This window comes from Lycorma delicatula, chromosome 3 (genome assembly GCF_047948215.1).
Source record: "Lycorma delicatula isolate Av1 chromosome 3, ASM4794821v1, whole genome shotgun sequence".
NCBI classification, from domain to species: domain Eukaryota; kingdom Metazoa; phylum Arthropoda; class Insecta; order Hemiptera; family Fulgoridae; genus Lycorma; species Lycorma delicatula.
Genome location: NC_134457.1, coordinates 175714391 through 175730035, shown reverse-complemented (window position 1 = coordinate 175730035; position 15645 = coordinate 175714391).

Genomic DNA, 15645 nt, shown 5'->3' with positions numbered 1-15645 from the left:
AGCAGAAGGGCGCTCAGTTTCGCAGGGGTCAGTAGCCTTGGAGATTACTCATTGTTTAGGTTTTAATCTAATTGTAAAAAAAATTAATTTGAAATAAACTGTTGGGTAACCCCCCAAAAAAAATTATTCTCAATCAGCAATAATGTAAGTAAAAGTTAACATAAGTAAAAGTAGTTTTAAGATAACGATTTTTAACTAATCCGAATACGAGGTTTATTGGACATTCATTGGTTTTATTTATCTGTTCATTGTTTATTTAAAAATAGTGATAAGTGAGCTAATATCATTATTGCTAAAAATTTATCACTGAATAAAGAATTATGCAAATAATGAATTATATACATAATAGTTTTTTTATAATATATTACTTATGTAATAATAAAAAGGTAATAAATTTAGATAATAATATATTACCTAAATTGAATGAAATGGAAACATTGAAAATGGAAAAATATTTAGTATAACGTATGTTGCTTTTACGTCCAACAGATAGAGCTGTTTAAAAAAAGAGTGTTTTTACCTGTCACAGGTGTGACATCTTATATATGTAAATAGTAGGTATATAAAAACAAGTGCGTATTCGAATGCAACGTTGTATCAAAATTTCAAAGCAATCGGTGAAGAACTTTCGGAGATTTAAGATTTTGAACAAACGAACATTTACGTTTTTATTTATATAGATAAGTTTTAATTTTTTTTATTATCATTTTTTGTAATTTCATTCTTAACTATCAAGAAAACAAACTACTTAATAATCTTTTATGAAAGTGTATTTTTGTATTTACCTTTCATATAAGAATATAATTAATATCCAGAAAAAAAATAACAGCTGGATATTGAAGAAAATATTCAAAATATATAACGTGGAATTAATGTTTGAATGTAAAAAAAAAATATTATTTTCCAACGGAGGAAAGATCTTATTTGCAAAAGCATAATTTATTATTGACATATTTACTGCCTGCGTAGTTGATAATAATGATAGCGAAAGATAAATCACTTGGTACTAAAAAAAAAAAAAAAAACTAGCAACATGTATTTTATTGTTTTATGATCTTTCTTCAATGCTCAATGCAATAAAAAATAATAATAATAATTATAGCTGTTTTCCTACGTTAGGCAAATCAATACTTTCATTTAATTGTAGTAAGCGAGTCGGATATTAATCAAAACAGTACCTTAATAATCAGAATAATAATAATATCATATTTAATCTATAGAATGTATATATATGTGTCCTTGCTTTGAATAGGTTGTGACTGTAGGATGGTGAAAGATTAGGAACTGAAATAACTTTGTCAGCATTGCAACAAACCACCTGAGTTCCTACTGTTTTCGAATACTACAGCTTGCAGGTTCTAACTATGAAAGCGCTCTCCTATCATTCTATCTTTCACTTTCTGTCTCTCTTTCTCTCTGTTGAGCTATCCTATCCTTATCTCTTTCGCTTACCTTCCCTTCCACTCCACCGTCGAGATCGTTCAGTACCACTCGAAAACCAATATTCGTACCAGATGTAATTTTCACCTTCAATAGACAGTTAGTAAGTTTATCGAACACGTTAAGGGTAGAGGTAAATCATCCTTTACCGTTTAGATGAGGTAGGTACGAGAGTGGCATAGGAACGGCTTCAACTTATGATACGATTATAACGTTCTAGTTTGGCTTTAAAATAAACCCCCGTTCTGCATTAACTGTTATTCTACAGCATTACTGAAATTTAAGTCTGTTCTATTCTTCAGCTTAATCAAAACGGATTATTGTTTTAAGTTTGATTTCTATTTTACTGTGATTTTTGTGTTTTATTAGGTTTACAATAAATATTAAAATTATTTCCCTACTTTGATCTTGAAAATATTTATTACTCTTAATTTTTATTATTTTAATAAGAAAAATATTACTTTATTATTCTATTTTTATTTTTTTTGTTAAATAAAATAGGAATATATTAAAGTTTTCAGTGAAGGTTAATGTGGTACTAGTATAAACAACATGACCCACCGGGTTGGTCTAGTGGTGAACGCGTCTTCTCAAATCAGCTGATTTGAAAGTCGAGAGTTCCAGCGTTCAAGTCCTAGTAAAGCCAGCTCTTTTTACGCGGACTTGAATACTAGATCGTGGATACCGGTGTTCTTTGGCGGTTGGGTTTCAATTAACCACACATCTCAGGTATGGTCGAACTGAGAATGTACAAGACTACACTTTATTCACACTCATACATATCATCCTCATTCATCCTCTGAAGTAATATCTAAACGGTAGTTACCGGAGGCTAAACAGGAAAAAGAAAGAAGAAAAGTACAAACAACATGCATTAGTCGATTATTGCGTATAATAAATCAGTTGTAATACGATTAGGTACTGCAATTAGTTCAGTCTGTTTACACAAGATTACTAAGTACAGATAGAAAAAATAAATTAAAACATAAATTTGTAGTAAATAATTCTAGTTTACCATAATTTTTAAAGTGCACCACAACTTCCAAAATAATATTTTTTTATGAAAAGTTGCATTGGATTAAACAAGTTATAGATGTTATGTAAAAATAACTAACATTAACAAAAAAAAAAACTTTTTTTTATTATTTTTTTTTAATGTATAAAAAGAACTTCTATTAAAATCATCGGTTTAGGATAAGGTCTGAAATTTGAGTACTGCTTCTAACTTTTGTTGGAACGGTATAAATAGAAATGAACTCATTTTCTTACTTAGAATCACTGAATAGAATTTACCGTCTCGTACAATATTTAATGCATATACTCGAAGAATTGAACATTCTGTTTGAGAATAAACTATATCGTTATCCCAGTTAAAATTATAGCATCGTTCTCTTAGAATTCAAATTTCTTTGATAAAATTTATGATTAAAATAAGCTTGCGTTTTATATTAAATATATATACTACGATGGTTTTATTTCTAAATCGAAAGGAAACAAATTAATAATAAAACTTAATTCGTGTAATACAAAAAAATAAATAATCAACAATTTTTCCCCCTGTTATCTTGTCACTTGCTGATAACTTGTTATGTTTACTGATCTGGTTCTGGGTAGAACATAGTAATTTTGAGATGTTTATGTTTAATTAGATAGCGGTATTAGTGATTATTAATGGTACAGAAAAATTTTGAAAAGAAAGGAAATTGTGAATCCTAATTCTTAGACTCATATATGCTTTTTTCCAATGAATTTTTTATAACTTCTACTATTAACTAACCATTTATTTACTTTAAAGAATAAATTTATACCATTCCCTGTAAGTATCAACTTGCTAATTAATATATGCTAATAATTTTACACTACAACAAAAATTAAAAATACACTTCTGAATGATTTAATTTTATAACCAGTACATTTTCTAGAAGTTTTACAACATTTTCTTTGGATGAAATATAAAATTACAATATTTTTCTTGAACTATAGGATGCAATGCAATAACGATGTAATTATTAGGCAAAATATTTGGTACATTGTTGGTTATTGGCAGAACTTTTGCAGAAGAAACCGACTAACTTCCATTAAAATTGTGGTTTGGTCACGTATAAAATATATGAAATGTTAAACTTTGTTTGATATCCTCATAAATATGATACACTAAAACTTTTACTCTCAAAATAAGGTTTAGAAATCCATAGAGCAGAATAAAGCTTTAGTGCGGTCAACATTAGACTTTCTCCCTAATCAGTAGTTAATAACGTTGTTAGAGGAGAATAAAGCTTTAGTGCGGTCAGCATTAGACTTTCTCCCTAAACAGTAGTTAATAACATTGGTAGAGACGAAATCTAAGAACTTTTTTATTGAAAACAAACTTTTTACAAAACTTCAATAGAATATCTTATTTAAATGATATAAACTGAAACATATTAAATTATTCTGGGACTAATAGTAACAGGAAAGCATCAAAATGGAAATAAATGTTTTTCATTTAATTAAATTTCAAACGATATAAATTGACTCTCATCTTTATACTTAACATTCAAAACTAAAGCACTAATACATTACTCATTAGCAAATATAATCTACTCATTAGGCATTTGTTGTTAATACAAAACTCATTTAACTTATCTAATGAAAAGGAATTGTAGGTGCTTTTGGTTGTACATTAATTTTCAACTAATTTCAAATGAAAAATCTCTCAGTGTATGGTTTGTTTTATTATTTAAATTAATTACTTAACTCCTTCATTTAAGTTAAACGGCTCACAAATTTACTTGATACTCCCTAACCTCTTAAGGGCTAAGTTAAAAATATGTTTTTCAAAGCGATATTAAAAGATAATTTCAGGTTTCCCAATTAGTCATTTACCTTGTTTTTAATAAAAATAAGTTAAAACATTTTTTAATTTTAACACATTTTATTCGCTGAAATCCTACTTCAACCATTTCACTATTATTAAATGATGAGGTTTAAAAGGAAGGAAGGGTTTGTATGATACTAATGATTGATCCAGTTGGTAATAGTTGTTTTTCATTAGGAACTGCGTTGTAATTTTTTTTTCTTGAATTTTTACGGGCATCGATTACTAAAGTCATTAGCCCTCGTCACGTTCGTAGAAAGAAATTAGTATCACCATCAGGATCGTCATATGTAAGGGTGTAAAGGGCCCTTACATTTTATTTAAAATCACAAACTACACAGAAACATTAAAACACCGCAAAAACAAAAACAAAACAACACTTATGGGGTGTAAAGAGCCCCAAAAATTAAAATTTGAGATAAAATTCTAAAAGAAGATAAAAGTAAAACTATACAACCACGAGAGGATAAGAGAGTCTCCGTGCCTCATCACTGCCATCCATCTGTGATAGCATAAACGAATGGCAGTTCTGCAGAGAGCTGTTCCTCATCCCTCGTTACTCCAGCAGTCCTATCCATCAGTCGAAGGATCCGCCAAGCAAACAAGTGGAAAATTCCATTTCCACAACCCTCCAGCGTGTGGCCCTCCAAACCACAAATACCACACCTCCGCAAATAGGACATTGGGCCTGCCGATGACTCTCCTGAGCACAGTTGAAGCAGAATTTTTTCGGTCAGGACCCTACATCCAAATGACATGTGCTTCAGGCCCGAATATCTTAAGTACCGGTCCTCAGAGTCACGAATGTGGATCTGACAATGCACCCAGCTTACTTCACCCGCCACCCGATATGTTATAATGACAGTAGCACTCTGCGTGCTGCCAAATGTCGGACCGAGTGAAGACAGGCGAAAATCGGCGACAGGTCCAACCACCTGTCTCACACCTACTATTACCTAAGTTTCAGCCAACGTGTCTTCAAGGTCGTGAATACGGACCACAGCTCGCCGGCCCTCCTTCGACTGCAGGTCAACCCGCAATCCCGCCGTACCTCCACGAATGGCCGTCTTCAGTGCCACAGCCCTGTCGGTACCCCACACTCGTATGCTCAGTTCGTCCCCGCTGTCTCACTGCAAAGACAGAATATCACCCACTTTCTGATTCTCCAATCGACTGATTCACCTGCTTTAAGAGGTCAGCGTGCGACTGGTCAGCAGACCGAACAACAACCGTACCACTCTCCTTCTCGTCTGGCGTGGAACGCAAGTCGAGAAGAATAGAAGAATTATATCCAGTAGTTACTATTGAATATAATCACCGAAACTAAACCAGATTTACGAGAAATATCAATAAAAGTATACAAGGAACAGGAGATATTAAAAATTCCACAGTAATTCATCTTGACTAGGAATTTTTGAAAACATTATTTAAAAATATATCTATCATTGTAAAAACATGAATTGTGTGGTTAGTTTAATCTAAGAGAAGTACATTAATGTTCTTTTTATTATATTCATCAATCAAAAATATACGATGTCGAACATAACCAAATTATAAACTAAATTACATATAACCAGATAAAAATATAAACTAATTATTAATTGACTTGATGAGAAATAAAAACTTCACACTTAGAGCTTATAATGCATTACAAGTCTTTTAGATATTTTTATTAAAAAATATTTTTTAAGTTTAAGTTAGATATTGAGGATACAGTCACTTTCAAACACTCATAAAACTTACAGACGGACCTACGCTTCCTGAATGTATTCTAATACAAAGTCATATTTACTATGGGAGTAAGAATCATTTCATACCATATACCGTAAAAACAATAAACATTGCTTTTAGGTTAGAATCTCTAAAGTCATGCGTATGCAATCGAATTTATTGTAATTAATTTAAGGTTCGTAAGATGTAAGTGTTCTAAGTTTGTGTAAGAGTTGACGGTATAATAAAACATTTTTAACTTACTTGAATTGTATACATTCAATGGAATATTATTAGAACTAGCTTAAATGTTTCGTTCGGATATTCTATCAATTTATATCAATCAAATAAACTTTCAATCATTTTTCTTATCTAGTTTAAACAAGATGGATGATTTTTTAAAGAGACAGAATTAATGAAAAAGTAGACTTCTGTGCGTTTAAGAAAATGCTCTTGCGAGTTACAAAAATAAACAAAACATACCATAAGCAGGTTTAATTCTTTTTTTTAAAGAAATTTTATTTTTATAGAAACAAATGAGATGAAAGCCAACTTAGGAGAAAAGCCTGATTTCATTACACAACGGGAACTAAAATGCGAAGTTGTCAATGTAGGGAAAAACTTAAACCTAATATATTGTCAATGACTTTCTAACAAGGATGTACGAAATTTTCAGATTTGTATAAACGGAAAGAATTTTTATTCCGTGTATTACATGATTTATTTAATTTTTATTTAGAAATAAAATAATAGTAAAATTATTATTGCCTTTTTAGTTGATTGAATATTGTCCATTTTTCCTTGGAATATATTTTCGAATATTCAGATGTGTTAAAGGCAAAATATATGAATAAATTAAACTGGCCAACATAATCTATACAAATTATATGTTTCGCATGTCACAATAAAAAGATGTTAATAAAAAAAAAAAAAAAACTCTGTCGCAGCGGTCAGAAGGACGGATTTCCTTGAAAACGTACACAAAATCCAGGTTTTTGCCTCCAATTCCGATTCTTGTGAACCGATTTGCTTGAAAATTAACAGGATTTTATTTCTAGTAAGTTTATATCATTTAGGTTTCATCGAAATTTGTTAAAAATTACCCCCAATAGAACGAAAAACATTGAAAATGTACCCAAAAACCAGTTGTTTTGGGTTTTTTTTTGTTTATTCTAACTGGTTCTTGTGAACTGATTCCCTTGAAAATCAATAGGACTAATTCCAAATAGGTTAAAATCAACCCACCAAGTTTCGTAAATCGGTTAAGATTTGCGTCTGGTAGAGCGGACGAAAAAATCTTATACATACGTTCATATTTATATAAACAACACCGGGTTAAAAAAATCCATTATAAAATTTTGCATATCGATCAACGTAAAATCTAACTTGCATCCATCTACAAGTAATGTAATTCAAAGCTTTAAAATCATAATAATTTTAAGCTTCAAATTTAGACAAATTAAAATACGAGCCTATTTTTTTTTTTATAAATAAGTTCTGGGTTTTTGTATGTGTGTGTTTTGCTCACTGGTTTAACAATACGCAGTTTTATTTTCAATCACACTAAAAGAAAAATGATTTGTTAACAAAATTTCAGTACACACTAAAAATTAAATTTCTAGCAAATTATCGGCTCTAATAATAATGTAATCATAAAAAATTTGAAATACAAGAGAATAGAATATGAAAAATTAGGTTTCTTTTATCCATGAACTCCATTTTCGCGTAAATGGCATAAATTGCATAAGTCCATTTGCAGATAGTTATGTTTATTCATAAAAGGAAAAAAGGGTAAAACTTCGTATTTTTTAGGATAAACTGTATAATGTTACTTCAGTCACTTCATTAACACTAATTTACAGATATTCCGAGAGCTAAACACAAAAAGGAAAAAGGAAATAAGTAACAAACCGCTGACGTGATTAAAAGAAATGTGTACATATATATATATATATATATATATATATTCTAATTTACACATCGATAAACACAACAAATTAACTAGCTAATACATTAAATGACCTGTAAAGTAAAAAACTCCTTAGTATTAAATCATTTTATTTTTTTAACTTAAAATCGTAGCGATAAGAAAAATTAAAATTGGCCCTGAATTTATGAATTATGAAACAATTAAATTTCTATTTTTTTCCTTGTAGGAATCCTTATGTGTTAATGGTATAGATAATTCTGTACTGTAATGTGTCCAACATACTATTTGAAGAATGACAACATGTCTACTTCCTTTTTACTGATAAATACTAAAGTTTTTTTATTAGTTTGAATAAACGATTGGTCAAAAATTCAATGCATCCCGATTGGTGAGAATTATTAACTGGAGTAATTAATTACAATATAAATAATTTCAATTATTTAGAATTAATTACATTAATTGTTCAGCTCCTTCCATACAGTGATTGTTACAAATATTATATTTTCTTACTATTTAAATACATTTATATGATTGATGGGTTAAAAAAATGCAATATTGTGATTGTTTGGAGATCGTTGTGGCATGATTTCTCTGAAGGAATCAGAGATTGATTATTAGGAAGTGGTTCGTATCGTTGGCGGTGAACTTAAGTAGAATCTGTGATACGCTAGAATAAAAAATATGTCACTAAATATAGATTATCGTTTTCAATTTGTGAACATAAAATTACTCACCATGGTTGATTCGTATTTCATTTGCTTAAGTAAATATCGATTATTTGAATTTTTTAATTCTTTTTTGGTTTATTGCCACGGATCATTATTCTTCCACTACGTAAGAATAAATAACCAATGTTAGAAAGATAGTCAGCGGTTTTTTGTTTATTCATTGATATTGAGTTATGCATATAAATTTCCATTTGCACAATTTTACTTTAAATACTATGCTGTTAGAGAGTAACTTATTTACCCGGTGTATATTTTTAAGCTTCCGAAATTAAAGGACATATCACAAAACATCACATGTTCAAACTTGTGAATACAATGATTCTGGGCCATGAAATTTCTCATAATCAAAATAATGTTAAACTCAATACTACCTCATTATTATAAGCAGAATCGTAAAACACGCTCCTGGACTTAGTCATCTGACCTGCAGATCCGATTTTCTCCCTACACCACGATCCAGCGGGGTAAGGAAAAAAATTAAGGATATAACACCAACGCAGTTTAGTGCTGAATTTTGTCAATTAAATTATATGCTATGATTGGAAAAAGTTATGCGTATTCTCATCGTAATAAATAAGAAATCCAGTAAACTATTCACATCATAAAAAGTGTGTGGTTACTATAAGAATAATATTTAAAATCAGTGTTATTATTAAGGCGATAAGAAATTATTTCTTTTATAAATAAACAAATAATTATAAAAATTACATTTTTCGTTAAACTCAATTACACAATGCATTTTTAAAACTAATTAAATTACGTCAATTTAAACTAACAAAATTTCTAACAATATGACGTTTTCTCCAGAAAATCGGTCCTTATTTGTTTTCTAACTAGTCAGTTGACACATGAAGATAAGTAATAGTTATGCTAACACTTTAGCTGATCTTATAATAGATATTTACGATTTTAATAACAAATTTTCATTATTGTGGAATGCGCGCGCACGCAAAGTTTTTTGTGATAGTTTTTTTGGGGGTTTTAATAAATTATAACCTAATTCATATATGCATAAATGTACATATGTATCACGAAGTTCTTACTGAATGTTACTTTCATAACCTACTCTATTCGTGAAAATAATGGAAAAAATACATAAATAGAAGTCCTAAAATGCTTCGTGTTCGAGTTACGGCTAGTTTTTCACTTTCTTTAACTAGTGTTGTTAATTTTTTAACAGAAACTTTTAACAGTAAATTCTTTTTCAAAACATTTTTTCTCATCACTTAAAAAGAAAGTACTTTTTTGAGAAATTTAATAATGTACTATTTCTATATAAGTTTGAATTTTACTTTGTTTTATTCATCTTATTCCATTTTGTCCAAAATTAAATTCTTTCCAATGTTTGTTTAAAACTTTTATGCGTTTATCACCGCCCATTTAACAAAGTTATTGTTTGTCAAATATTCAAAAAGGTCTTCTACTTCGATTTTTTTGGATTTCACTCCAGAGTTCTCAAAAACGACTGTAGATTCGGATCTGGGACCTATTTTATTTGAATTTTCAAGTCAAAACGCATAATAAATCACTAATTTTGCTCCTTAATTAACGGTCTAAACGTTTCAGTACTTCTCATTTCATCGGACTAGCTGAAATCCGACCAAAATATTTTACTAACCGTAACTCGTAAACGAAACATTTTAGGAAATATTTTTACATGAACTTTGTTTATTATTTTTACGAGTAAAATATGTTATACAAAGTCCGGGAGAACGTTTTGATTCACTCTGTATATATATTTATGTAAGTAATGCAAATTCATAACTATAAATTTATATGTATTTTAAACTACCTTAGTATCCTTGTACAGGAACTTTTAAAATGTTGTGGTCACTACCGGCTGTATGCTTTTCTGTTTAAGGGTGGATTATATAAATCAGTCGATGGATAGACACTGAGACGGATACTTCCATTAAGTGGTAAAGTGCGAGTAGAGTAGTGAACTGAAAGAACGGGGAAGTGTTTATTTGTTTCAGCTGAAATTGCTTGATGAGGATGGTTTGCGTTAACTGGACCGAATAAAAAGAAGAAGAAAAAGAGAAAGCCCTTTTATTTTCAGCTACTATTACATAAACTCTTAAGTCCCGCCGAAGCATCTTATGTTTTGAAAATGATACTACATGAAGTTTAAGTTGTGTATTTATAAAATTATTGTACATAGTTTAAATATATTTCGATTAAAGCTATATCAATATGTATGATCAAGTGGTTATGGGTTCAACATTTTGCACTAATGGAATTTTTAGAGATAAAGTTTCATTCTTGAAATACAGATTATTAAAATAAAATACACTAAGGAAAAAATACTGTACAGATATATAATTTATTTTATGATTCTATTAAAAAAGAAATGAATTTAATGTAGTACAACAAAAAGAAAAATAGTAGAACCACCTTAAGTTCAGATTTTTGTTAATGGATATCACTACACAAGGGTAAAAATATGATTTAGTTTACTATCAATACATTTGAACGTAAGTTTCATGGTTTTTGGATTTTAATGGATTTCCCCTACTGTTTATTATTATCATCCATATTATAGCACTGTTTATTAAAGTTCGTTATTGTATGCTTTATGATTGTAAAATGCAAAAAATTGTTCATGCAGCGAGTTTTATCTCGTTTTATAGTTAACATAATTTTTTCTTCATTGAAAATTTGAATGGTTATAACACCATAACGAAGTCATTAACAAAAATACGAGTGTTACCATTGTTTTTCTTATAAATTTTTAAATCAAAATCACGTGTCACACGTCCACCTTCCTATTTAAAAAAATTAAGTTTGATTCAATATTGCGGATCCAAGATGGCGGACAAAAACCATAATGCTGATTTTTTTAACCCATTCCTTTCCGCCTCCAAATACCTCTCAGATATGCAGTGTAAAGTTGTCTGCATGCTTAAATATCACTCTGTATACAACTAAGCCAAAATCGAGACCGAAAAGGCAAAAAGTAGCCAAAAGTAATATGTTACGAATTTTTGGTGAATACAATCCGAGAAAAGAAAAAAAAATTGTTACTATTAAAGTATATTAATATTATATGCTACGATAACTCGTATATAGAATTTTTATTCAGCAAATGTTTTTATCAGAAGTTTTTTCGAGTAAGAAAAAATGGCAACATTATTTTTATTTGGAAAGTATTTTCAAAACTGCTTTAGTATATTTTTTAAAACGGCAACATATTCTGTTTATTCCTATTCTACGAAAAACCAAATGCCAACTTATTGAGCCTCTAACTTTTGAAATATTTAACCTTAGTAAGGAAACCGTTGTAAATTTTACACTCCCCCACCTTTGTAGTAGGGAAAACATGGTTTGGCTTTTGCCCTTGTACTTCTTAATAAACAACGTCATATTACTACGTTATTTTTTTAGTGAATTTTATCTTACTGTGGGATGATTTAAAAATTGAAAGCCTATTAGTAGCCTATCAATAGATAATCACTGAGAGACAAAAAAAGTTTTTTTTTAATGCTTCTCTAACTGGGATATCATTTCTTGAATTGCTTCTTTGCGTACATTACAGATCTGTAAATACAATTTTTCTCTCGCCCTTAGTTTTAAATAACTTACGCTTTAAAAAAAATTAAGGGAAAATATATTTAAAATCTGTAAAATTTATAATTTTGCTTAGCCAACCTGTGTTAGAATAATTTCGCTGATGCTTTTCTTTATAAATAGCCTCAGACACATCCCGAATTAATGTCCAACAGTAATCATCTAGCATGTTAGTATTCTATTTCCCTTTACAGCGGCTTTCCATCACCGAAATATCTTTGCGGAAATGTTCACCGTGTTCGTCACTTACGTCTTCGAGGTCCGGGAAAGAATGCAGACGTGAGTAGAGGAAATATATTTTCAAAGACATATTACATACCATAGCTCTGTATGATTTAAGAAGTTGATTAACAATATCGTGGTAATTGTCGGATTTTTGCTTGCCGAGAAAAGTTTTGCTAACTTCTTTAAATGAAGCCCAAGCTGCACTTTCTACATTATTTAACATTGAGATAAATACAACATCTTTGACCAACTCTCTTATTTCAGGAAAAACAAATATTCTTCTTTAATTTTTCCTTCACTTACATTAGGAATTTCTGCCTGGCGTACACAAATCCAGGACTGCCCTTCTTCATTGTTTTTACAAAATTTTTCATTAGTCCTAGCCTAATATGGTGAAGGGGTAAAAATATGTTTTTGTTTCAACTAAGGGCTCATGAATAATATTTTTCCCATTCGGAGTTACATTTTCTCGTTCCTTCACCCTTTGGTAGCATAATATTTATCCCTAACTCCACTGTCCTATTCGCAAAGAAAATACATGTAGTTAGTATTGCCTAACTTTATGCCTAACAAAATAGCTATAACTTTCAAATCACCACATATGTTCCAGCTATGCTTTTTATCATTTATTTTTCAAGAACGTCTTTCATCACATCGTATCTGTCTTTCAAATTAATATTATAAGCGATTAGTGTCGAAGGGTATTTGTTACCGTTGTAATTTTAACCACTTTTAAACTATATTTGGACGAATCTACGAAAAGGCGCCAGTCCTCAGGTTTATAAACTTGTCCTAATTGAAAATAAGCTCATCAATATTTGTGCAATAAATTAAATTATTTTCATCAATAAAGTACTGAGAAAGGTCTTTTTTTGGCTACGAAAGCCCGAAATTTTTGTACTTTTTTTTTAAGTAAATTCCAACCTTGCGGTCTTGATCCTAACAGTTCAGTTTGATTTTTTGATAAATTTAAATCTGTAACCAAGTCATTTAATTTTAAGATAGTTCAAAATAAAAAATCATTGTTGTCTTCTTCAGTACTGTCTGATCGATACTTTCGAAGCATACATTCACATGTGGCTTAGGAACTAGAATAATTTTACTGTGATGTACATATATATTATTTATAGCTTACTTATTATATTAACAAAGTTAACAAATAAAAAATCAGCTAACAAAATACAATATAGAAGCTTAAAATGCTAACGATACGATGAAAAAAAAATCCTTTAATAAAAAATTAAAAAATTTTTCAAAAATAGTGGGTGAAAGATTCTAAGTTTATATTCCTTTTTAGCATCAAAGCATCAAAAAACAGATTAAAATCATGTATCGCATGTTAGAAAACAAAAAAATATATTTATCAGTGTAACTAATGGCATTTCTGAAACGTTTCATTACAAGATTAAATAAACGATAATATGTGTATAATAAAGTGTTTGATGGTTGGTGTCTGAGATAAACAAACAAGTTTATGAAAATTTAATTTGAAAGAGTCTTCCTATGATATACAGATAAAAATGTTTAATTTACTACATTTAAATTTAATGGATACTAATTTTATTCAGTTAATTGAATTGGTTAAAGTACATCACCTACATTCTACAAAAATAAATTAATAGCATACGATAAACCAATTTAAATTACCTATAAGGCGCAGTGAGATCGTTGTTTTTTACATTAATAAACAAATGTAATCTACGATGAATTCTTTTCAACTTTTAAGTCCATATTAGTTATAATAATTACAGAATAAACATTATGCCGTATCAGTTGCGTTGGGCAGTATGGTTCCTGGACAATGTTTTTGAACAGATGTAGAATAACTATATTTCTTTTGGTTATTAGGTAGATCTTCATAAGCAGTCCTCTTTTTGCATAGAAAGCACAGAAAAAGAAAATCATTCCAAATCTAAACAGAATACTTAACTTGACACCTCATGTAAGTGCAGCTTGTCCGTGCACGTCCGTGAGTCTAATAAATACAGTAAATAAAGTTTTCTGTGTTTTGGCATCAACACTTTTAGTTTATGTCTATAACAAGGACAAACACAGAGAGAGAGAGTGATTGAGAGGGAATAGGAAAGTATGTTTTCGTTCTTTTGTATGTCTATCTGTACGCGCGGGAGTGTGTGTGTGTGTGTGTGTGTTTATATAAAAATTAAAACGAATAAGCCAAAAATTCAGCACTTCTGTGATCTCTTTGACCTTCATTAATCCATCATTTTTCAACAGTTTCAGCCTTTGCCTTCACAAATATAATATTTATAGACTTCTCAATCAATCTTTCCCCCTTTCAGCCTATACACTTTGCTGTCAGTTCTTTTTTCACTTATTTATTTATTTTCTAATTTACTTTTCATATGAAAAAAATTAGTTTCTCAAAAGAGTGAAATACCTTTGTAGGATAAAGGCATTTTAATAAATATATATATATATTTTTAATTCAGTCCTTTGACAAAGAAATCAAAATTTTTTGACAAACTGTTGTTTTTTGTAGATATCTTTTTGTATGTTGTAAACATAACTTTAATAAATATTATTAATACGACGAAAAATATATAAATATGTAAGTTAAGTAATATACAAGATGAAGGGAGTCGTGGACTAATTAGCTAGTCATGATTTTCATATTGATTGTCGAATACAGCATAGCTAAAATATACAACAAATACTGAAATTTGTAAAATATGCATGAAGTAAAATAATGTCTCTGTATACCGGTTCACACCTTAGGGTAAAATATTAGCAAATTATATTAAAATGCAATATAATATTTTTCAATATAGGTTAATCAAGAAATAATATAATTAAGAAAACTTAATACTTGCCTTTAATTTAATAAACTTTAATCACTGTGTATTAAATTACTACTTAACCAATTTATTTGATTATCATGTTAATTGCATCCTAGTGAATAAATAATGTTTTATGTGTTAAAATTTTTATTGTGTTGACTATGAGTTTCTGAAATAAAATTACATTTTTATTATTTAATAATATTATGACACTACTATACATGTTATTTGACTTCAATAATAATTTGTGCAGAGTGGACTGTTTTTTTTTTTAAATTTAAAAATCGTGAAATTTAATTGATATAAAATAAAACGTTCATCGGTATCATTTTTGGTGTGAAAAGGCGTATTTTTTGGGGGGGGGGGGTTATATTTTTATGTAAAGATTTT